Genomic DNA, 24,632 nt, shown 5'->3' with positions numbered 1-24,632 from the left:
CCTGAACACTATGGGCAATTTAGCAAGGCCAATCCACCTAATATACATGAAAGTGTATCAATATAGAAAATGAAATAATTTTTAAAAAGAGAAATGTTTTTGATGGTGTGAATCCGTAAATGTAAAATTAGCATTTTGCAGTGTAGGTAGCAGTAGACAGTGCTGGAAGGCCACTGAGGGGGCTACACAAAAGTAAGGCCAGCCCCCGAGCCCCAGTGATTCACCCCAACTCTCACCCAGTGGGCTTTCCACTCTGTGGGAACCTTCTTCCCTGGAAATTATTTCTCCAATGAGGATGTCTCATTGAAGCACCCTCACATTCTCAGACTTACCTCAGCGGTGCCCACTTCTCATGGTGGGATCCCGAGATAGTAGAGCTCTTGGCACTGTGATTAGGAGAATATTGGAAATCTACCTACTATTCTTAAGAGGATGGAGGGCAGAATCAGCCAGTTAGGATCCATTGATTTGGATGCAGCAAGTTCAGCCTTAGGGCCTCCATTTGGTCTTAATGTTGGGGTCCTGAAAGCCACTGGAAAAATCCCACCTTTGTTTTTGATCTGTAGAAATAGACCCTAAAAAGGAGCAATGCATGAAATAAAGCCTAATCCTGCAACCAGGATGTGCTTAGAGTTGAGGTCATTTCCATACAATTGATCGGACTGGGCTGCCAACCAATTCCCTAGCAGGAATCATCATTCCGTATTCAAATTGAGGGTGGGCAACGTAGCAAGCAAATGTGAAGCAAACTCTGGCTCTAAAAAAAAGGCAGGCAGCTAACGTTGATGGAGACAACCCAATACCAGAAGCAATTTACAGAGTTCCCTTCAACCCTCCACCAAATGCAATTCTTGACCAAGATTTGTATTTTCCCATCCCCTCACTCCTTAAAGATTAAGCACACAAGTCACATACAAACGTGCCATCTGAAAACACTCAATGACTCCAAATTAGATTAGATTAGATTACTTAGATTACTTAGATTCCACATAAGGTGTAGTTAACACCAGTGTTATCCAAGTGTCTTTTCCCTGTGCTCCTACACTGTACTGTCTCTGTGATTTCAGTATGATGTGTATGAAGCATTGGGATTGAAGGAATTGAAGATCATTGTGCTGGTCAACGTTCAGGAGAAGAGTTATAAAGGAGATCAGCTGTCGACTGTTCCATACATTCTCACGTTTTAAGCGAATCAACCTTAATGAACTTCAGTCCTACACTGATGTGATTGACCTGGGCTGCTCCCTTTTGCTTTATTCCTGATGAAGGGCTTTTGCCCGAAACATTGATTTCGAAGCTCCTTGGATGCTGCCTGAACTGCTGTGCTCTTTTAGCACCACTAATCCAGAATCTGCTCTCTTTAAGTAGCCTAGCCAACTACCTGCTCAAGCTAGGCAATGAATGGCAACTCCACTGATACCATGGCACAGTGGTACTGTCCCTGCTTTTGGACCAGCAGTTCTAGGTTCAAGTCCCACCTGTTTTGGAAGTGCAAGGTAATGTGTCTGAACAGTTTGTAGTTCAGTGAAAACAACATCCATTCCCTGACTAAGTGTAAAGGAAAATCTGCTGCAGCTTCCATCACGTTATTCCTGAAACATGACGCAAGGAAAGAGTTCCATCGCTTGTAGCAAACAGCTGGTCTTCTCTGGAATATTATTTCAATATGTAGGTAGCAGAATTGGCTTGAAGCACAGGATAAAGAATCTCAATCAATGATCACAAAAAAAGGAAAGATTATCAGGTCATTATGACCTTGCTGTTATTGGTAGCTTGCTGTGCACAAATTGTGTACAAAGCTGTAATGCTCCCTGCATTCCAGCAATAAATGCACTTCATTCCCTGGAATGTGCTTCAGTATTTGTAATTATTGTGACATGCACTGTATAAATGCCAATCTTAAATTTTATTCACCACAGAATTTTCATAAATAGAAGACATCTTTTGAGGAACAATACAGTTAACATTCAAATCATTAAGAAAAAAAATCATGTAGACTTGATTCTGTTATAATTCAATGACCTAGACCAACACTTTAAATAACATTTCTGTTGCAGTCCCTCTGAAATATTTTCATTATAATCCTTAGATCTTCACCATACATCTGGCAAATGGTAAAATATATTATTCCGCAGCTGCTTATGTAACCCACTATTCCCTCAAGTCAAGTTGTGTCAAGCAACAAATTTTCCATTTAGGTTCATAGTGCTAAACAGATATGGATAACTAAATTATATTGTCCTCATGGTACTCTGAATTAGGAGCAATTTCAATCCCTTCCATCACATTAGTGCTGGATTTCCCCAATTATGAAAATATTCAGTAATTTAATGTCTGAAGTGCTAGGAGGCATGGATTAACAATCAGAAATGGAAGGTAAATGCTGCTGCGAGTAGCTCACTTAGCATAATGATCAATGGAGCACAACATAAGGGAACCAAACAATTGGCAACTGCCGAATTATCAGATTATCACTTTCTTTTCTCAAAGAGCTGTTGAGCAGGAGCACTGAATTCTTTTGGGAATAGTCAGCATTAGGTCCTTATTTGAAAGACAGGGAATGATTAATCGTTCATGAAGAAGGTAAGGATGCCAACATAAAACAAATACTTGGAAACACAATAACTGCAGTCCAATTCTGGTCAGACCATCTGTGCAACATTGGACTAATTGTGTAGCTTTGTCGTATTGTTGCTTTCAAGTGATGGAGACATTTCAGGCATTTTTCATACTGAAAGTGTTGTCTGTAGTGGTTTTTTTTTGTTGAGTAATGACAATAAACATTAAAAAAATCAAATCCTCACAATGGAAAATAATTTATTTCTAGCTGACTGGAAACATGAGTAGAAGAGGCTCACAAGATGATCACTAGAGCTCACCATAATTTTAGGAGGTGTGATATTTTTAAAATTACATTCCCAAGTAAAATTTTTAGTGGCTAAGATACTTTCAGTGCAATCACCCAGAGTCGAAGTGTGGCTGTCAGGAAAGAAGACTAATTGGCTCATTTTTTAAAAAAAAATTTGTACATGGGATCTAGTTGTACAAGGTCAACGTTGCATTTTAAATAAGAAGCAAGGTTGTTTGAGCACCAACAGCAGCTAATTAATTTAGTCCCATTTCTCAACTAATTGCAAATCAATCAATCTATTGGATGTCACTGCTGTTTCCATTGACAGACTTTCAAGTGAATCAAATACAGCGAAGGTCTTTGGTTCAGTAGTAGTGTCCCTACAACTGAAATAGAGGCCTGAGTTCAAGTCCTACCTGCTGCAGAGGTTTGTCATAACATATCTGAGTGGGTTGATTATAAATGATCAAATAATTAAAGCTTTAATATAAAATGTGCTTCAAAATATCTTGTATTTTGCAGCACATGTTTTTGTACAAGAAATAGATTATCAAATGTAATTACAATTATCAATACTTCTATCTTGCAAATGTAGGCTGTTGCTTTTGTTTCTTCCTGGGATGTCATTGGCAAGCCTGTCCTCCAATTGTCCAGACAGACCGTTAAGAATCAAACATATTTCTGTGAATCACATGCGGGGCCAGACCAGGTCAGGCAGGCAGATTCCCTTCCCGAAAAATAAAGGTACATGAGTGAACTAGATACATTTTTCTGACAGAGTATGGTGCTGGAAAAGCATAGTAGGTCAGGCAGCATCCAAGGAGCAGGGGAAATCAAAGTTTCGGGCATAAGCTCTTCATCAGGAATGTACCTGATGAAGGGCTAATGCCTGAAATGTTAATTCTTCTGCTCCTCTGATGCTGTCTGACTGGTTGTGCTTTTCCAGCACCACACTCTCAACTCTGAGCTCCAGCAGCTGCAGTCCTCACATTCTCCACATTTTTCTGACAATCAACAATGGTAAGCTAGCTGTTAATTCCAGGTATTTATTGAATTTAAATTTCACCATCTACAATGGTGAGTTTGAACCCATGTTCTAGATTACTAGTCCAGTGATATAAACATCATGTCACTGTCCCCTGTGCAGTTATTCATTCAGTTTCGTAGTTACAAATGACACAAATGCTTACATTTTAAATAAAAGAGAGGGTATGAGAAATTTCAAAAAATGAACTACAAATCTTTTATTCAGTCCGCAATCCTAATGTGAATTAGATAAATTATTAATGAAAACAATAAAATGTTGCGCATTTTTGGGTCAGAATTCCTCTCCTGGATTTGCAACTTAAATGAACTGAGAAAAGGCTAATAGCAGATAACCCAACAGTAAGAAGAGTAGCTGTCTTGGAAGTACAGTGGGATACATCAGGTGGTAATGTTACCAAAGGGGCCCCAGTGGAGATATCTCATTGGAAGTTTTTATTAAAATATAAAGATGGCCTCATGGAGGTTTATAAAATCAGAGGGATCTGGATAGGATTAATGATAAGTGTCCTTTCCCTAGGATGGGGGATTTCAAGATGAGGCAACATATTTTTCAAGTGAGAGGAGAGGGATTTAAAAAATACATGAGGGGCACTTTTTAAATTCCCTACACAGAGGGTGGTTCACATGTGGACTGATCTTCCTGAGGAAGTGGTGGACGCGGGCACAGTTACAACATTTAAATGACACATTAGATAATTACATCAATAGGAAAGACTTAGAGGGCTATTGACCAGAAGTAGGTAGGTGGGACTAGTTTCATTTGGGATTATGTTCGACATGGACTGGTTGGACCAAAGGGTTTGTTTCTGCACTGTGTGACTCTATAATTATCCAAGGAGGCCATGTTCAGCCTTAACCTGAAATTTAATCTTTGACATATTTTGTGTGAAATATATGCACTGTGGGGAAGGCATCCCTGCCCATTGCCACTTAAACTGCTTTGCAACAATTATCCAGCACATTTTTGGGCTAAGAAAATGTTATCTTTTAAAAGGTTAGCAATCTCTCCACCAGTCGACTCATATCTTATGGATATCAGCATGAGATTTTGATGAATGATTTGTCTTTTATGCTGAAGTCACAAATGCATTTTAGAATATTGCCATAATCACCTTCTTTTTGAAGAATAAAATTTCGGGTTCCTCCACTTTCTTTATAGAGTAATCTTATATCAAGCTGTTTGGATATGTCATGACACAACTCCAGGGACAGATGTGATTTCAACCTGGATCTTCGGGCCGAAAGGTAGGGTCACTCTCGTACACAACAAGACCCCACATGCTCTACTTTTATCCCATCACTTTAGTAATGAGAATTGTCATTGTTGTTTTAGTAATGAAAACGTAAACTTTGAGAGTTGATTATATTAACTGGTGCACGACACTCTGTCATTGTTAATGTATTCCTGCAAAAATGTCCCATTTGAAATGAATTTTCTATTTAAGTACAGCATCTACATTGTAATAGGAGCCAGTTTACTGACAATACATGTCTCTCAGGATGACATGGTTGCTGTGCTGCCCATTGTAGCAGCCTAGTCGCGGAAGGTTCTTAAAACCATGTGAAGCTATTTGAGATGTGGGAAGTATAAGAAAGACCTGCAAGAAAAACGAGAATTGAATCACCTTTTTGACTTTGTTCAAGATGTCAAAAAAAGTTTCATGACCATCATCTATCAGCTGTCACATGGAGATCTAAAATCAGCCAAAAATCTCGCAAGGCCTGTAACCAGATGACTTACTTTTTTTTTGATATTCTTCTCAGAGTTACTTGGAAGATGAGAATCTTGTGCAACAGAGGCAAATTACTGAATGCTACGTGAACACTGACATGATGAGAGTGTCAGTTTGCAGAAAAAGACCCTCTGATTTTTCTAGGCATACTGACATGCAGCTGATGAGCGAGTAATGTCTTGTGTGCAAGGATAACATAAAAAGCCACTGGCAGGTGACACCTGTCAGAACATTAGATTTACATAAAAAGAGATCCTCCATCGTGGTAGAGTCAGACACTTGCTCTTCCCTATTTGACGCAGCGATGTGTGGATAGTCAAAGAGAAGGACTTTGATTCTTCTTTTGTGTAATTTCATTCATCATGCATATTATTCTGACTCCAACTCATTTAACGTGACTGCTCCTGCTGTGGTCAAAAATAAATTGGTCAATGCTGTTGCCTTCAAACACTATCTTATTAGCCCTGGCAGACTACTAGTCAATGTACTAACTGCAGTGTTTAAATGGTGAAGAACTAGAAAGCACACAATATAAATTAATAACAGTTTAAATCAGAGCCTCTCCCTATTCATAATTAATTTAAACAGTGTAAAAAAAAATCCACACGTTGGATATGGTTGGCATTTAAATCACAATATTCCAAGATAGTGTCAGAGTAGAACAGCTGATCGGGAACTCATCTGTTTCTTCTGGCCTTCTTTGTCACCTCCCGTCCTCAGGTGGCAGTGAGAATGAATGGGATGAAAGCTAAGACAGACCACCAGCCTTGGCGTGGACTCGATCTCCCGGCCCTGAGGTGAAGTCCGGTGCAGTCTGGGTTGGAAGGATTGTTATTCTGAACTCTTATTTCTCTATTTTTCTAATGTACTGCTGGACTTTATAATTTTTTTGTTTTTCTTTTCCCCGAAGTCTTTGTATTACAGAAACTGTACCCTAAGATGGTGCTGGAGTTGGCGATTTGTAAACTTTTTACTGTACTCATATGAGTACATATGACAATAAAGCTAATTCTAATTTGCTGCTGTTGTTTTATTGTCAATACTAACAGCAAGAGATATGTTTCAGCTTATATGATGGCAACTATTAACTGTCTTTGAGAAACCATCAGTTTACATTGCTTGTGATTATGTTGGGGCAGATGGCTAATAATATAGTAATTCCAGTTATCTGTCAAAAAGACAGCTTCCCTCCAATAACTAACGCTCTGGTTGTTCTTGGAAAATGATGGGAACATGTTTCAACAGGCAGTCAGCTGAGAAAGGAAAAATAATTGCAAGCCTGTTTCTCAAATATTTCAATTCAATTTCAACCCTCATTCAGATAGCTCCTGGGATCTTCCACCTCAACTTTGACTGGAAATTCCCCTTGTGGCATTTCCCACTTCACAGAGGGATCTTCTCTCCATCTCCCTGTTCAGTTGTCCGGGTCAGATGCTACAGCTAGCTGAGATGAAGCATTCTCAGGTCATAGCTGCGGTTTATGGGGATTTTGCCCAGCAGCATACCTGGAGACCTGGTGGAACAAAATATGGCTTTTCACGGTGACTGTGAATATCCTGTGACAGATACAAAACTAGAAATTACTGGAGAATATCAGCAAAGTCTGGCAGCATTGGTGAAGAGAAAACAGCTTTAATGTTTTGAGTTCAGTGACCCTTCTTCAGATGCTGCTCGACCTGCTGAGATTCACCAGCAGTGTCTGTTCCAGTTTCAGATTTCCAACATCTGCAGTTCTTCGTTTATTTCCAATTTGTAGACACTCAGGATGCGTGTTGGGTCTACAGCCTGGATGAAGGGGTCTACGTATAATAAGACATTTGACCCCATTTTACCATCTAACTGGGTTGGTGCTGACTAAATTTCAACATCATCACATTTATTTTTAGGCAACTGAAGCATAGAAGTTAAGGAGGCAAACAAACCAGAGGAGCTCACAGCAAATTAAATTACAAGACTGCCATTCACTAAGCTCAACTTCAGCAAACTGGGTCAGAACGGAAGATTTCCTTCCCCATAGGATACTGACAACTGTTTATTACATCATAGTTGGCATCCTGAATTTTGTAAATATTTTCTATTTGGTGCAACCTAGGATTCTAAAATAAAACTTCATTGACCATTGCAGACAGTGATCCCTTTTCCTATTTGTTGTTCCCACTTCCTTTCTTCCCTTGGACTTTGACAAGGATCTCTTGCTTACAGCCCTAACTTTTCACACAATCAGTCCCAGTCTACATATTTACCAAACCATGACTTCTATGTAATTTATATAATATCCTTATCAGGAAGAACTTCTCTCCCAGCTTTCTCCAGGTTTATATCAACACAAGTCACAGTTGGTCTTCCACCTAAAGTTTTGCTGTCACCTTACTGTTGAACTGCAAACTGCATTCAATGCCCATAAATATCACCATTTGGGATCTCAAAACACAAAGGTGAGCCAGTCATTTCATAAATCTATTCCCATTCAATAGCTGAAGCACACAGTCTAGTCTCCCGATATTGGTGAGGCCACCCATTGATTGAGTGATCACTTAGCTATACACGTCCGCAATCTGTAAATATAAAGTACACACATCCCGTGGCTCCTCACGTCAATACCCCTCCTATTTCTACTCTGATCTCAGTCTTTGGAATTTGATACAAGGCCATTGAAGTGCAACACCAGCTTCAATAATAAGTTTTTTATTTATTCCCAAGCAGTTCTTAAACTCTATTGCCTGAAAATTGCTTTGACAAACCAAAACTTTAGGATCATAGAATCCCTATAGTGTGGAAACAGGCCCATTGGCCCAACAAGTCCACACTGACCCTCTGAAGAGTAACCCACCCAGGCCCATTCCTCTCCCCTATTATCCTATATTTACCCCTGATTATTACACCTAACTGACACATCCCTGAACACTATGGGCAATTTAGCACGGCAAATTCACCTGACCTGCACATCTTTGGATTATAGGAGGAAACTGGAAAACCCAAAGGAAACCCACGCAGAGAATGTACAAACTACACACATTAGTCACCCAAGGCTGGAATTGAACCCGGGTCCCCTGTTGCTGCAGCAGCAGTGTTAACCACTGAGCCATCATGCTGCCCTGGCAATGTAAACTGAATTTACATTTCAATTAAAATGCTGCAGGTAGCTCTTTTAGTCCACGAGAAAGAAAATAGAATTTCCATATAAGTCAAAAGATAAATGTTGTCAAAATAGCAGAAGGATGTGTTCACCAATCCTTACCTCCCCCTTTATGGAGCTCACACCATATCCTGATAATTTAGATTTGACTTTTTGCAACCCCCATCCCCCATATCACCTTTTTCTCTTCCTATCATACCTATTCAGACAATCAGCTCCCCAATCTTTATTTTTACTACTGCTTTCTGTCATTGAAAAATTCTACACATCCAATCAGCTGATAACCCCTTAATCTAAACAGGTTAGAAAATATTCATTCATGCTCATTTTGGATTCTCTCCCTTTTTTTCCCCCATTACTGATAAAAAACATTTGGTTAATATTTCAGATATCAGTTAACAAGAGCCTGACTTGTGTTCTTTCCACACATTTTCCATTTCCTTTATGTAAAATGCCTTTTCTTAATTTAAAAAAAACAAATATTCTTAGTATAACTCATACATGACTTTTCCACATTTTTTTTTCCTCAATGGTCAAGACCCACACATCACTTCAGCTGTGATCCAAATAAGATACATCATCCAGAGTAGCATTTGCTCCTTTAATACCTTTTTCTTCACCTGCAGTTGTGACTTCTACAATCTACTCTTATGTAGACCAGCTGTGGGGAGTTAAAAAAAGAGGACATGCATTGGTCAGTGAATTTTAATAATTAAAGCTTAAATTGTCAAGGATCATCAATTAATTCTGTTCCAACGTCTTTTCTCCCCTCTGCGTTTAGCAGATCTTTGTGCTTTGAGGTATCCTAAAAGTAGCAGAACTGCCATCAAAATTGGTCTTTAACCAAGAAGCTGTAAGGTTCTTTCTCAGATTATTACATAGTTTCTCTACAGGACAGTTTGTAGCCTTTATTAAACAGGAGAATGGCAATTGAACTAATTATTAATCTAAGGCTGATAGAGGCCTTTGCTGGTGATTACCTTACTGACTTTATCACTTCTGTTCTATCTGAGTCACTGAATAGTAAGTCTGTTATTTTACTGCAGTATTCAGTCGTGGGTTTATATTTGCAATTTATTTTGTGATTTATGACAATAATGCTTCTTTTTATTTGTTCTGTGCATAAATCCATCTTAAGGCCAGCCTGCAATTCCAAGGATGCACGATAGTCTATTTTTTATGCATGAAATAAATGAACCGTATTCAGCAGAGTTAAAATGTTTGCCTGCATTATGATTATGTATTTTGAAGAAGAGAAACATTTTACTAATTAGACTATAACATTACATTAGAATTTAAATTGTTTTACAACAATAAATCAAACCTTGTCATTACAGTCACATCGCTTTGTGACTTGAAATAAACATTAGAAGTTGCTGCCTTGAATTATGCAAATAATTTAAAAAGATCAAATTGTTGTTACTTCTATTGTTGTAGACATCTTCCCTTTTATTATATTGAGGGTTATTCCTTCCTTGGTTCAGATTCCGTGCAACTATTTGTTCAAGTGATAGGCGATATATTCAAGAAAGGGACACTGGTCTAATGGCACATGTAGGATATATGTTAAATATCTGATCCTGGCTTGGAACAAGTGAGGAATGCAAGCAAAGGATTTCAGAATCAGTTTTAAGGATGATTAAATGCATGCACTTCTCATTGCAACAAATCCCGGTTAAATAAATCCCTTTATTTAATGGCAGAAATAGCGACATGAATGGGTAATTAAAAAGGAGAAATCAGTAGTAGCAGACACCTTTTGGTGTACTATTGTGATCAAATTTTTTAAAAGAAAATGTACATATCACAGCCCTCATAAAGTTTCTACAGCTCAAGGTTGTCAACTTTGTGAAGTTTGAGGCTTAAACTACTGTGCTGTCAATAACAAGGATTTTCCACAAAGTCAAGGGAGAAATTATTAATGGAATTTTGCCTGCACATTTCAAAAACTGGTGCCTAATCACATCCTTTTAAAGTGATTGATTCAGATCAATGACAGCAGTGTGTATTCTTTACAAAATGCACTGTAGCAACTCACCAATAGCACCTTTCAGACCCAGGATCCCTACCATCAAGAAGGACGAGGGCAACAGATGCACAGGAGAATCACCACCTACAAGCTCTCTCCAAATTATGCAACAATCTAACTTGTAATTGTATCAATGTTCCCTCACTGCTGTTGGATTGAAATCCTAGAACTCCCTCTTGAACACTCATTGAATGTGTAACTATACCACATGGGAGTGCAGCAGTTCAAGAAGGTTGCTCAACACGACGTTCTCAAGGGCAGTTATAGTTGGACAGCAAAATTGCACCCATATTCCAAGAAAGAATATATTTTATAAAGGTAGACGACACCAACTTACTGAACAAAGGGTGTCAGGATCGTTGCAAAGTTGTATTGTTACTAAGAGCATTATGACAAATATTCACTCTTTTTATTGGAAGTTCAACTGCTCACAGTTTAAACCTTTTGACTAAAATTCTCTGAAACTGCTTACTTTATATACCAAGACTTGATATCTGAACCTTTTCTTTAAGATGAAACTTTTGTTACCCCTGCTAGCTGTCAGTCAGCTCTTGGGGTTCAGCATAGATTTTTTTTGTTAATTTCTCTATGTAAAGGATGCTGGAACAGCTGCCGTAAACCATTAATTGTAATGAGTAGTACTTTAATTCTACAAGATTTAAATTAAAAATTAATGTTTAATTTAGTGAGACAAAATCTGTTTAATGAATATTAAATCATATTCAGTAATGAAATGCAAAAGCCTATTATTTCATTGTAAAAGATTTTGTCAGAGGACATGCAATCAATTTGATATACTAACTTTTTTACCTGAAACAATTACATTATCCTTTTCATTAAATTTGAAACTATCCAAGGAATGAATATATTATATGTATTCTTTGTGACTTATCTCCTACTTCCCTTCCCTGAGTTTAATCTCAGTATCCCCCAGGATTTCATTGTTAGTCTGGTTATGCTTGATGGACCGCTCCATTAGAGTTAATGTTTAATGTCAATCTTGATCACTATGGGTAGGATCTCTTTCTCATAAGCTTTACATTGATTGTGCCCTCGATCATCAACATTCCCTTGAAGTACCTAAGCAGGACTGCTTAAAACTCTGCCTGTAACACCACTAATCCAAGTGACAACTACTTCAAGACGTGGCTGTGAGCTTGGCTCTTTATTAACTGTGCAATGCTCAAATATAAATAAAAGCAGTAAAAACTGTAAGTACTCAACACCAACCCTATCCCTAATCCTGTCGCAACATCTATGTGAGCAAGATTGAATTAATCTTTTGCTATAAATTCTGTGTCTTATGTTCCTGCTCCACTGCTACCTGATGAAGGAGCAACGCTCTGAAAGCTAGTGCTTCCAAATGAACCTTTTGGACTATGACCTGGTGTTGTGTGTGATTTTTAACTTTGATCACCCAGTCCAACACCAGCTCCTTCACATCATAATACTTTCTGCTGTTGGCCTTTTTTTTTTGAATGCTCGAATGTGATATGTCAAATACTTCAAAATATAAAAAAGGTTTGTGGTGTACCATGTCCACTATACATCTAATCCCTGAGGTTTCATGTTACAGAAATCCATGTTAACTCAGAGTCTGCAAATTAATTTCCATCACCTCAAGCAACTTAATAGACTATGCTGATGTGTTTGGTGGCATAATGGTAGACAATCTGAATATAGCGTCTATTTATCTCATTTACATCTCTTTATTAACCATGAAACAAAGTAATTAAAATGCTTCAGTGTATTTGAGGCACTTCAAAACTAATTCCCATGTTAATTCCAGTTTAATTTGTTGACTTCCTTCAAAACTTTCACTTTAAACTTCTTTTCACTCTCCAAAATCTTAGTGAAAGCCTCTGTGTTTAAAAACATTTTAAAAATCTATTAATAGAATGTTGATGATACTTAGAAGAACACATGCCTGCATTACTGTGTAAAGGTGGTGCTGGGCCAATTGCTCCCTTCATTACTGTGCGTGTGAGAGAGTTCTTTGTTCCATTGACCTGTTTTTACCATTCTTTCTGTTCTGCTGATTTATTTGAATGGCTTCAATTATATGTAGCATTCCACTGAATTAGTAGACAACTCAGTGATGTTAAGTCCCACATAACGATGGTAAATGTCACATAGAAAAACTTGCTGAAACAAAATGTTGATAAAAATATTGAAGGCAAAACAAATGACAGTAAAACTGTCCTAAAGCTTTACATGGAAGTTTATAAAGGACCAATTATCTTTGAAATGGGTGATGAAAGGGCACAGATTGATATTCCAAAGAGTTGTAAAATTAGACACAACTCAGGACAAATAAATTGAAATATTCTAACGGTTCTTGGTTGTTTACTTTTCTTAAATCTGCTTCTGGCACGAACATGAGCAGGTCCAATCTTATGGAGTCTATTTCAGTTTTCTAGTTTCCCTAGAGCCTGTTCCAGTCTCGCGCCATAGCAACCCGAAAAAAACCTTTGAATTTTTCTGAACAGATCATCTGAAATTTATTTTTTCATGAGCATCACTTCATTGCAACACTCACATCTTTTGCATACATTAAATTCAACTCCTAAAAATCACTCCATTTGGATTTTTAGAAATGCAATACACCCCATTTAACAACTTGTTCTTCCAGACTGTAAGCACATAAATAGGTTTAAGGAATAATGTTCAGCAAAGCTATTAATGAAGTCACATTTCACCTCAATTAACAGAGCCAGGGTGTCATAAACTCTGCAATATATGTTATTGTTAGGACAGCACTTCAATAATGACCTTTATAAAATTAGACTTATGAATATGGTAATACACCACATTCTTTTAGTTTAATCAATTATGGCACAGATTGAGTCATGCCTTGTTTTGTTGCCAAGATCTAACTGAAAAGGTTTGTTTTCTCTTCAGGATGGTTTGCCTGCTGAGTGATATAGCATGCAACTATTTCAATTCATAACCTTTATCAATGCATAAACATAATTATTTGCTCAAGTGATGTTACATTTATTACTCTGATTTATTTTGTTGCATGTAATTATTTAAATATTATAATTAAAGGACATATGAATGTCACCATCCCCTCATGCACATTAATGGAGGGAACAATCTTGTTCTGCATAAGGCATCTTAGATGCCTGATAAAGAAGAAAAGTGGGTAGGAAGGGATTGCAACTGAATTCTTTCAGTTAGAAACCACAGTCAACTTTATCTCAGGCTCTGCATCCTTGATACAAAATAAACTACTGCAGATGTAGAGCAGATGTAGTGGCATATGGAGTTTAATTTAGATAAATGTGAGGTGTTGTATTTTGGAAAGGCAAATCAGGGCAGGACTTATGCACTTAACGGTAAAGTCCTGGAGAGTGTTGCTGAACAAAGAGACCTTGGCGGGCATGTTTGGAGTTCCTTGAAAGTGGAGTCACAGGTAGATAGGATAGTGAAGAAGGCATTTGGTATGCTTTCCTTTATTGATCAGAGCATTGAGTATCGGAGTTGGGAGGTCATGTTGTGACTGTACAGGACATTGGTAAGGCCACTTTTGGAATATTGTGTGCAGTTCTGACCTCCCTCCTACCAGAAGGATGTTGTGAAACTTGAAAGGGTTCAAGGATGTTGCCAGGGTTGGAGAGTTTGAGCAAGAGGGAGAGGCTGAATAGGTTGGGGCTGTTTTCCCTGGAACATTGAAAGCTGAGGGATGACCTTATAAAGGTTTATAAAACTATGGGGGCCAAAGATAGGGTACATAAACAAGGTATTTTCCCTGGGGTGGGGGAGTCCAGCCCTAGGGGCATAGGTTTAGAGTGAGAGGGCAAAAAATTAAAAGAGACCTAAGGGGCAGCTTTTTCACGCAGAGGGTGGTGTGTGTATGGAATGAGCTGCCAGATGAAGTGATGGAGGCTGGTACAATTGCAACCTGTAAAAGGCATCTGAATGGGAATATGAATAGGAAAGGTTTAGAGGGCTATGGGCCAAGTACTGGCAAATGGGACTAGATTAGGTTAGGATATCTGGTCAGCATGGATGAGTTGGACCGAAGGGTCTGTTTCCATGCTATACATCTCTATGACTCTATGTTGGGAATGAATTAAAAATGAATCACAAATACTGGAAAGACTCATAAAGCCAGGCAGAATTTATGGAGGGAGGCAAATGTTATTGTCAAGATGATCTGTAATCAGAACTGGGTAAAGTTTCTGAAAAAAAGAGTTATCTTACTGATTAAATATCAATTCTAATACCTTTCACAGATGCTGCTGAGTACTTTCAGTATTCATTGTTTATATTTCCAAGTCTCTGAACATCAGATTGCCTTATTGTAGAATGCCTTCTGATTTGGAATAGATATTAAAGTTTTGCTGAGGAAGAGTACAAAAAGGCCACAGAAACTGTACGTAAACTGAGATAACTACACAGTTGCTGTAAAATAGTAAACATGAAAATTGAAACAAGATTCCTGTGCAGTGCATAGTTTCCAGTCGATGTTGTCAACTGATGGCATTTCATGAATGAAGGCTTGGCACAGTTGTGAAACAATTGAGTTTTGATTGGATGATTGCTCACTTTCCACAACCACTGAACTATCCTCAGATGAAACCTCAATCATGTTACTGAAAGTGGCACAATTGGCAGAAGCCATGATTAAGCATACAATGCAAATCAATGAGTGATGGTGCAGTAACTCAGTCTAGACACGTATCCAATTAGTTGTGTGCAATCACAGTAAAATTCTTCAGAGCAGTCAGGATAAGAGCAATTTGCAAAACTATAATTTTCCAATAGTATATGCTGGCACTAGTGTGGTTATGCCCCAAACATTATTGGAGAATTCATATGTTTTATCTTTCCTTTGCAACACATTAACCCTGCTTATTAAGTATCACCACACAATATCTACTACATGAATTAGATGGCTACACTTCACCTATCCACCAAACATTTATTTTGAAAATAAATGAAAGAGGTAGGAGTATTTCAAATCAGATACTTACTTGCCACTCTCAAGGGGATCCACATTAACTTTATAGGTTTCATTCTTAGCCTGTCTGAAAAGAACACTTCACAATTATAAAAGCCATATTTCTGACATAGAAATATAGAGTTTTCATCTTTCAAGTTAGAGCAAATCCAAAAGTGAGAGGAAAAGTTCTAGTTATACTGGGACTCTATGACACTGGATGTCCCATAGCAATTCACAGTCAGTGACATGCTTTTACCAGTGCAGTCGCAGTTGTAATGGGAAAGCAACAGCATTTTTCAGCTGGAAGATCCCATAGACAGCAATTTTTTGTTTGATAAAGCTGACTTGAATGATTGGTTCAGATTGACAAAGAATGAATTTCTTCCAAAGGATGGATTTCAAAAGTGAATCCTGCTCTTAGCTCACCCATATTCATATACAGGACATCTGAGCTCAGCTAAGGCAGCAATTGTCTTTCAGGTACAGCATGTAATTCTGGATGCTGCTTATTAGGATTAATACCACTGTGTCACTCAGGAAACAAAACACAAACACAGAAAAGCAGATTACTTTCTCTGGCTCACAAGTGACCAATATTCCATCCTCGATTCCAGGATTTTACTTTTTGATGACTCAAGCTGTAACAGTGACAAATGTGACTTCAACTTGTGCTCTCTGATACCATGTGTTTGGAGCCTGGAAAATAAAATAATCTATTCCCATCAAATCATGCGCAATTTGATTAGTTTTGATTCCAAAGTTATCTTGTCCAGAAAATGTTTTTGTAGCCAAGTAACAATTTTTGCAGCTTGTAAAGGAGAATGCTCCCAGAGTCACATCTACTTCCTTTCTTGTGTAGCTTCTCTGGTCCCATGGTCACATGTGTGATTGCCACTGTCCCATTAAATGTCACACAAGCTGGAGAAGCATCCACAATAGTGACAACCATCTCAAGGACCTCCAGGTGGAAGGAGATGTGAAAATTCGAGCACCCCATCCAGTTGCCTCTTCAAACGCCACCAACCCCTCTTGTGGTAGTGTATGCAGGTCTAGCATTGGACTGTTTATCAGGTCAAGATCATTGGACTACTAAGTTAGTTCAGCATTCACAATAATGAATGAAAGGAGTTCAGTTAAGGTCTTGAGGAATTGTTTGTAAAGAATATGTTTCATGTCTCTGTTGACTTAGCCCTGCTTATTTCTACTTCATTGATTCTGCCTACGATGGGGCTTGGCTATTTGGGTGTTTGAACTGCACTCTTGAAACTGTTTCATTTCACTTAGCTGTCCTGATTTGAGTCTGCTACATCTCTCTCGGCCATACCTAAATGTGAACATTGATTCTTGAGAGTTCCTGAAAACCTTTTACTTACATTCCAATATACAGAATACTGAACACAGCTCTCAAGTACAGTGCTTCCAATTCTATTCCCAGAATCTTAACAGCTCCAACTGTTGATGTCCAAGTTCCATTATCATTCACATCATTATCATTAATGTTCAATCCTATTATGTTACAATATATATACAGATACAGGTGAGCAAATTCTTTCCAGAAAGTAATGAGCAGAAACTAGTTCAGAGTTGCATTTTCTTTCAAGATCGAATTAAAACAGAACACAACTAAAGAGCATTGGAGAAAGTTTATCTTGCGAAGTCTGGTAAAGAAAATGAAACTCCCTAACATGCTTGAAGTAAGAAGCATTGATGCTTTACACGTAACTTGATGCTGCAAGATGCCAGTGAGGATAAACAATTAGATTGGAAGGAGGCTACAGCATTCGGGCCCAATAGTCTGTTTCTGTTATATCATTAAAGTTACTTATGGCCTCACAGGTAGTACCATTTCAGCACAAAATTCAGAGGTAGTGCTTTACTGTTGGAAGTGCTCCCTTTCAAATGAGAGATAAAAAGAAGCCCTTGAAACCTTCTCCATTGGATGGAAAAGATCTTGTATCAGTGATTGAAAGAAGAACAGGGATGTCATTCCCAATGTCTTTGTTAATAGTCAACACAATCCATGTCACAAAACAAAAACTGTTCATGTAAACATGATCACATTCAAAACAAAAGTTAGATATCCAGCATCTACCAGTTTTGCTTTTGTGTCTTTCCACATTGCCAGTTTGATTTATAATCTTAAAACGCATTGTTGTTTGATCAAAAATATGGCCCTAAATATTTGGGTATGGTGGTGTAAGGTATAATAATGACTAGACATAATCCTGTAGAATTTTGGTCTGATGGAATTCTCCAAACCCACGGCACAAATTCTTCCTTTAAACATGAAAATTGAACTTTCAAGCCACCTAACCATCAACACATTAAATTCAGATGGGATAGAACTTAAGATAACTGTTCAATAGACTTGCCCTTAACTGTTCAATATTCTTGAGATTATGCGCTGCAATTTGCTGGAAGTGAGACATTGTGGTGTCCTGTACAGAAAATCTGAGATTTCTGTCAATGAGACAAATAACTGTCTATCTCCTTAACCTACTGTGTTGAGGTATTCAGAAAGGTAGGCCAGCTCTTTGGTGGACAGGTCCTGATTCTGGGAGTCCAAAGCCATTTCCTGGGATTTCTGAATCTTGAAAGTGCTTTTTACGTCATGCAACTGTTTTGCATCAGGAACACCAACTCCCCCCCCCCCCCCCGCCCACCCCCCAACCCCACCCTACCCCACCCCACTTCCAATTTTGGAAGCTTCATTCAAGAGATATTCACAATCCACCCCTCTATAATTTCCATGAAGTTGAACTAACCTTTTAAAGAGTCATGGCTCTCAGCCTCTCAGATTTCATGAACCACAATCTGTAAGACAAAACCTTTTGTAGGTTTCAAAAGGTCTCTCATGTACTGTCCATGTCTGTTTATTCCCCTTCATACATCTAAATAGTCCCTCATGCCCTCCTCTGCCATGTTATAGCACATCCATACCCATTAAACCACTATATACTGCATGCAATCAATGAACATGATAGTGACAATAGTATGTGTAAAATAAAAAGCTTTTAAAAAACGATCATTCATTGAGATCATTTCACTATGTTAAAAACTCATATTTCCCAATGAAGTATCAATCATCCAGACCTTCATCATGTTAATAGCTAAATCTGAAGCACTTGAAACATCTTATCGTTCTATAAATAAAACAATTGTGGAAATGACAACAGAGATCAGAGAGCCAGAGCTGACAACTAATTAAAGACACAAGTGCTTTAGAGTTATAAATGTGTGGGCTCTTAGCCAACAATACACAATGAGGCTTGGTTCCAAGGACAACTCCAGATTGAGGTATGTTAAAGTCTCAGCTGTATCACCAACATCTCAACCTCTCAATGAAGCTACCCAGTTTCTGAACTACCCTCTCTCTGATCAGATCTGCAGCATTGGGAATCTTCCCATGTTCTTTAACAGAGCATATGATGCAGGAGTGACCATAAAGAAGACTGCATCTAGGAAACTCACTGAAGTGGTTTTGGTGCTAGCAAGTGCAGGTTTCCTACATGGTCTCAACAACATGGTCCTGAAACCTCTGAATAAGTCTAGCCCTACAAACTGGAATAAAACATTCAATCATGGACAGGAAACAGCATGTGAGAATAAAGGGTCTTTTACAGGTTGGCAACCTGTGACAGGAACTGGGGCTATATCTGTTTGTAATATCTGCTAATGATTAAGAGGAAGGAAGTGCATGTACTGCAGCCAAATTTGCAGACAACACAAAAATAGGTGGCAAGTCAGATTGCGAGACAGATACAAGCAGATTATAGAGAGATCTCAGATAAAAAAATGAACTTGATATCAAGGTGCCGGTATTTGACCGAGGTGAATGATGTCAGAAGTCACATGGCACCAGATTATAATCCAACAGTGTCAATACAATGTGGAGCTGGAAGAGTACAGTGGGTCAGAGAGCATTATTGGAAGAGCAGGAAAATCAATGTTTTGGGTCATGGCCCTGTTGTCCAACAGGGTTATTTGAAATCACAAGCTTTCAGAGTGCTGCTCCTTTGTCAGGTGAAGTGAGTAAACAAAAATATGGATGCTGGAAATCAGAAATAAAAAACAGGAAATTTTGATAAAATTCAGCAAGCCTAGCAGCATCTGGGGAGAGAAAATAGAGTTAATGTTTCTGAAGAAGGGTCACTGGACCCAAAACATTGAATCTTCACAGTTGCTGTCAGAACTGCTGAGTTTGTTCAGGTATAGAATAGAATCCCTACAGTGTGGAAACAGGCCACATGGCCCAACAAGTCCACACTGACCCTCCAAAGAGTAACCCATCCAGATACATTCCCATACCATATTATTCTACATTTACCTTTGACTATTGCACCTAACTTACACATCTCTGAACACTATGGGTAATTTAGCATGGCCAATTCACCTAACCTGCACATCTTTGGATTGTGGGAAGAAACCAGAGCACTGGGAGGAAACCCACACAGAACGTGCAAACTCCACACAGACAGTTGCCCAAGGCTGGAATCAAATCCAGGTCCCTGGCACTGTGAGGGAGCAGTGCTAACCACTGAGCCACTGTGCTGCCTGAACAGGATACCATTCTGTTTCGATGATGTAGAGATATTGATAGGTTAAGTAAGTGAGCAAAATGTTGGCATATTGGAGTATAATGTGGGAAAATGTGAAGTTGTTTGCTTTGGAAGGAAGAACAAGTTATTATTTAACTGCTGAAAACTGCAACTTGGGGATACTTGTACTCAAAACACAGAAAGCTTGCACACAAACACAGCAGATCGTCAGGAAGGCTGACGGAATGTTGGCCCTGTTTCAAGGGGGTTGGAATGTAAGAATAGGGATGTCTTACTGCAACTATACAAGATGCTAGTGAGATCATATCTGGAGCATAGTGAGGAGCATTGATCTACTTATCTAAGGAAAGGTATAATTTCATCAGAGGCATTTCAGAGTATGTTCATTTGGATGATCCCTGGTATGGGGAGATTGTCTTACGAGCAAAAATTGAACAAGTTAGGACTCGACTCGCTGGCATTTAGAAGAATGTGAGGTGGTCTAGCTGAAATGAATATGATACTTAAGGGACTTGACAGGGTAAATGTTGAGAGGATGCTTCCCCCCCCTGGGAGAGCCTAGAGCCCGAGAGTAGATACTCAGAATTAAGGTGCACCAATTTAAGACTGAAATGAGCAGGAGTTTCTTCTGTCACAGTGTTTGATTCTTTAGGACTCATTTGCACAGTGAGCTATGGGGACAGTGTCCTTGTGGATATTTAAGACTTGGAGAGAATCTGGATCAATAGGGGAATCAAGGATTACTGGGATAATGTAGGAGAGTGAACATGAGGAATGTTGGATCAGCCATGATCCTATTGAATGCTGGAGCACGTTTGAGGAGCAAAATAGCCTATTTCAACATTTGTTTCTTAAGATATTATACAATAATGTGGAAAAAACAAACTAAAGAGATGGAAAGAAATATAAGTTCAAGAGAGGGAGAAATAATTTTTTCTTTTAAATTATATCTCCAGCAATTAAAACCTCAAGAATAACACTTGTAATATTTGATTTTCAGTTATGATGTGATTGTTAGTTAGCAATCAGACTACGAACACTGACAAAATGTTACTTGGACTGGCATGGTTTACATATACAATGTAAATATAGCTACTTCCTGCTGTTTACTGTATTTAAATGTAAGACCAGACCATCAAGGTGTTATTCTTGCAAAGCTATTGAAGGAATGATATAACTTTGATAGCAGCTTCTGTGTTTTTTTGTTGAACTATATATCTGCCCTTGTAGAAAGTTATATGATTTGTTCATTCATTAGGTTAAGCATCACTAACTTTGCTTTGACCATATTATTGCATCCATTAAAGTAATGGAGACAGTATGGTGATTTTTTTTCTTCCCCTATACTTTCTGCTGTTCTCAAAAAGTGCATTCAAATATATAGAAAATACCATGAGAGTGCCGGGGAAGAAATATATCTTTAAAAATTGCAATAGAACATTAAAAGGTGTTTTATTTCCTGTTTAGTTTCTGGGAAAGGTTCTGGACTTCTTTTTACACTGTTCTGAAATAGAAGTTGTATGTATGGATTTTTTTTGCTTGAGGTTCATTATAATGATTTGAGGCATCTTCCCAAAGAGACTCTGCAGATGAGCATTGTGGAGGTAGAACATTTTGAATATTATATACCATAATTATGTGTGCCTGACTTTCCACTAGCTTTCACTGTTTTATATCCTAATTATAGTCTGCGTGTTTTTGTATGCAAACAAACAGAGAATTCTATTTTGAGCTTCTCTAACTTTTGCACATTCAATAGAGTTTAAATTACCATCATTGATGCAGGATTTATATTATAAACTTAATATTTATCACATGAATTTTAATCTTATTCAATCTAAACACTTCTGATGCAGAGAACATATATTCCCTGCTTGGGGAATCTAGGATACGAGGTCACTGTCTCAGAATAGCCATTAGGGACTGAAATGAAAAAGAAATGTATTCATTGAAAGGATTGTGAATCACTGGAGCTCTTTAGCATAGAGATTTGTGGATGCTCAATAGAGGAGTATATTCAAAACAGAAGCTGATAGATTTTTGAATATGATGTTTATTAAGAGATGTGGGAACAATGGCGGAAAGTAGAATTAATGCAGATCAACTGTGATCTTGTTGATTAGTGGAGCAGGATTGTAATCCCAATTAGACTACTCCAACTTTTATGTCTTAAATTGTTATGTTGAGATTTGGTCTTACAAAGTTATGTAATATTGCAGCCCAGGACCTGCACTTGGACATGAGAACTGGTTACTCCCCAGTATAAGTAACCCGTCAGACATGTACATAATAATCTTCAAAATTCAAATGTTTTTGATGTCAACATTCAAATGTCAATAATAAAATTTCTCATGGCCACAGTCCATGGAAACATGTACAGTCCTTTCCTAGTTAGGGCATTCACCTCAGTAAAATATCTTTGATGATACATCTCCAATCTTCAACACCTAGAGTATAGGAGCTGTACTGACCTTGCTGAGACCACTTTTGGCTTATTGTATGCAGTTCCTCTTGCCCTGCCATAGGAAGGATATTGTTAAATTCAAAAGAGTGCAGAAAAGGTTTACAAGGATGTTACCAGGACTGGAGGGTTTGAGTTATAAGGAAAGGCAGGATAGGCTGAAACCCTTTTTTCCCAGGAGCATAGGAGGTTGAAGTGTGACCTTATAGAGGTGTATAAAATCATAAGGGGCTGGCCATCTGAGCATATGTCATGCCCTATTTTGGGCAAGCCCTATGACTCTATGACTATATGACTTAGAAGACAAAGTTAGCAGGTGCAAGGGAATGGTATCAACTTCAATTTACTTCCAATGGCTCAGTGGTTAACACTGCTGCCTCACTGCGCCATGGACCCAGGTTTGATTCCAGCCTTGTGGACTGTGTGGAGTTTGCACATGCTCCCTGTATCTGCACAGGTTTCCATCAGGTGCTCTGGTTTCCTCCCACAGTCCAAAGATGTGCAGGTTAGGTGGATTGGCCAGGCTAAATTGGCCATAGTATTCAGAGATGTGTAGGTTAGGGGCATTAGTCAGGGAAAAATGTGGGGAATGGGTCTTGATGGGATACTCTTTGGTGTGGACTTGTTGAGCCACATGGCATGTTTCCACACTGTATTAACTTGGGTGTGTACTGTTATTTCATCGATGCTGAGTCAAAATGTGGAACTATGTCCCTAACAGCATGAAGGAAGTATTTATACCTGTATACATTCAGGAAGAAACTCCACTGCCAATGTTCCAAGAGCTACTAGCTATGAATAGTAATCATAGAATCCCTCTAGTGTGGAAGTGGACCATTTGATACAATGCATTCACACCACCCCTTCAAACAGCATTCCATGCAGACCCAACCCCTATCCCTGTAACTCCACACTTTCTCATAGCCAATCCACATAACCTGCACAGTCCTGAATATAATCGGCAATTTAGCATGGCCAATTAATCTAACCTGTACAGCTTTGGGCTCTGAGATGGAACTCATGCAGATACAGGAAGAATGTCTGTGTGGAGTTTGCACAATCACCCAAGAGTAGAATTAAACATGGGTTCCTGGCACTGTGAAGCAGCGGTGCTGATGACTGAGCCACAATGTTTACTACTGACTTGTTCACAATATTTGAAGATTGAATTATAAAGAACAATGGATTAAAATTACAAAAACATTGAATATGCAAACTGTTTGATCGAAAGAGAGTCAGACACTTGTTTGTTTTTCCACAAGTTTTGGAAATTTTATTCAAAGTAAAACCAAAAATTTGTGGGTGGCAAATCATAAGATTTGAAGTCTTATTCTTTTTTTGGGGAGGTGGTGGCGTTGGTTGGTTGACTCATTAGGCTGGTTTGTGATGCAGTGTGATACCAATAGCATGGGTTCAATTCCCACACCAACTGCAATTATCAGAAAGGACTCTCCTTCTTCCCCTCTCCCTTCATCTTCAGCATGGCGACCATCTGGTTAAACCACCACCAGTCATTCCTTTCTAGAGAGAGAGTAGCCCTCTGGTCTGGTAAGACTGTGGTGAATTTATCTTTAGTCATGTTTTGGATGATTGTTCTTTTCTTCATATTCTGGTTATATATTATTTTGATGAAGGATTACATGGTTTTGAATTGGCCATGGTGAAAATGTTCCTTTCTTGATATCTTAACAAATGGAATGCCACAGAAATCAATACATAACTTTGTAAAACACTTCACTTTCCTTACAAATTGAATATTTGTTTTACTCATTGTTTAGCTCAATAAAACACAATTCTTGAAAACCACTGGTAGTCAAGGATATTTCACTTGTGGAATTAAATGCAGATTAAATACATATGAAATA

This window comes from Chiloscyllium punctatum, chromosome 23 (genome assembly GCF_047496795.1).
Source record: "Chiloscyllium punctatum isolate Juve2018m chromosome 23, sChiPun1.3, whole genome shotgun sequence".
NCBI lineage: Eukaryota > Metazoa > Chordata > Chondrichthyes > Orectolobiformes > Hemiscylliidae > Chiloscyllium > Chiloscyllium punctatum.
Note: the sequence above shows the minus strand (reverse complement) of the source record.